This window comes from Octopus bimaculoides, chromosome 5 (assembly GCF_001194135.2).
Source record: "Octopus bimaculoides isolate UCB-OBI-ISO-001 chromosome 5, ASM119413v2, whole genome shotgun sequence".
Classification (NCBI taxonomy): domain Eukaryota; kingdom Metazoa; phylum Mollusca; class Cephalopoda; order Octopoda; family Octopodidae; genus Octopus; species Octopus bimaculoides.
In genome coordinates, this window is record NC_068985.1 from 103,698,536 (window position 1) to 103,700,761 (window position 2,226).

The 2,226-nt window shown below is 36.1% G+C and overlaps 1 protein-coding gene across 1 annotated transcript in view; it reads right to left on the reverse strand.

Moving 5' to 3' along the window:
• The window catches only part of LOC106876417 (retroviral integration site protein Fli-1 homolog), a 25,684-nt gene extending 24,692 nt beyond the window's left edge, over positions 1-992 (reverse strand). Inside the window, exon 1 of the mRNA XM_014924957.2 lies at positions 211-992. The gene's annotated coding sequence lies outside the window, so the exon portion shown is untranslated. The remainder of the gene's footprint in view (positions 1-210) is intronic.
• Positions 993-2,226: the final 1,234 nt, after the last annotated feature.

Genomic DNA, 2,226 nt, shown 5'->3' on the forward strand with positions numbered 1-2,226 from the left:
TATATATATATATATATATATATATTTACATACATACATACATACATACACTTCATAGGCATACGTTAATGTATATATGTGTATACATATATCTGTATACATATATATATGTGTGTGTGTATGTATGTATATATGTGTGTGTGCATGTATGTATGTATGTATGTATGTATGTATGTATGTATGTATGTATGCTAGCAAGCTATATATTACCTTTTGATCTGATGTCGACTCTCTTGTATATTCCGCTTCAGTTTTATAGTAATCACAATCCGTTATATTTATCTTCTTACGCTCTTCTTCGACCCAAATCAACAATTAAAATTTAAACTGTTAATTACAGCCAATCAAAAAAGAGTCTTGTTACATAGGATGGCTGTCTGATAGACAAAGTACACTGAAGTACTGATTAGTATATAAATCCAGCAAGAGGAGACAAAAAAATAAGTCCCTTCTAAGTTTGACAGATGAGGGCAAAAATTACACGGTCTGGCTGCGAAATGTCCTGGTACTCGTACGTCGTGTATCTGCTTATAATAACTATATCCACATTATCGATATGTTTGATGAGAATTAAAATATTGCTGAATCAACAAGAGTTCAATATTTGCAACATATGTGCTGTGATGCCGCGTCTCTTGAAGTCTAATTCGGTTTCAAAAGGTATTTTAGTGTGGCATTGTTGCGTGTATAAATATATATTAGTATACATAAACGTATGTGTGCGTATATGTAAAAGAGGGAGAGAGGGATATAGTGGGGTATGTTCTTTGATATAGCTTTGTAAGTACCTTTAACGTATACTTTGTGTTATAGTAATAACAGGTGTCAATTTTTTCCCTCTTTTTTTTTTTTTTGTTTTTGAAGGTTCGGATCGCTGCTTCTCTGAACCTTCGCAAGATAAATTTCAGTTTTGAATCTTGCTCATTAGAAGTGCTTACATAAATATACACACTCACACTCCTTTGCACTCGTGCTAACACTTAAAAGCTAGTAAAAATATATGTGTGTGTGTGTGTGTATATATATATATATATATATATATATCTATATATATAGATAGATAGATATAGATAAAGATATTTATATATGTTTGTGTGTGGCTGTGTGTATATGCATGTATATGTTATATGTGCATGTGTGTGGTGGGAGATGTGTTTGTGCGTATATAAATTGGACGGTGCGTGTGTGTATGTTTGTGTGTGTGTGTGTGTGTGTGTGTGTGTGTGTGTTTGAGTGTAGGTGAGTGCTGAGTATGGTGTGGGTGTGAACGTGTATGAATGCCTATGTACTTAAAAGACTTATAGCAAAGACACAAAAACACACACACATTAATACATACACACACACGCGCACTTACGCACACACGCACACATATACATACGCGTGCGCATACACAAACGTTATGAAATGAAACGTTGCGTCCGGATATAGTCGATCCTATATAGAAAGACGTATTTACACGCACACACTCGCACACTCACACACATACGACACAGTTTCACACACACAAACGCATTCACACCCATATATACGCAACTAAGCAGTCATTAACTCACTTGAATGCATGCATCTTAATACGTCCACTTTCAAACATTGTTAGACACAATGGCGAAAAGTGAGCAATCATATACACATTATGTTAATAAAGCAGATATTTGCCTCCGAAATCGCACATGTACATAAACACACACACACACACACACACACACACACACACACACACACACACACACACACACACACACACACACACACACACACACACACACACACACAAACACTCACACACACACACACACCATATAGTACTGGACACATGCGTACAAAAACACACCTATATACGTTTTCACACGCATGATTGAAATGTACGAAAACACATCTTAATACATAACGTTTTGTGTGACTCAAAGTATAAGACCAATTTATGACTTATGTTAATGGAGAAATGCATGAATGTCATGTAATCTCTGAAGGACTTCGTTGTCAATTCATGTGAAAGCACAGCAGTCGGTAACGCCAAATAACGAGACAAGTGATTAAAAGTTTAAAACTTTGTAAGACTGTGTGGTAAGAAGTTTGCTTACCAACCACATGGTTCTGGGTTCAGTTCCACTGTGTGGCACCTTGGGCAGAGTGTCTTCTACTATAGCTTCGGGCCGACCAAAGCCTTTTGAGAGGATTTGGTAGACGGAAACTGAAAGACGCCCATCGTATATATATATATAT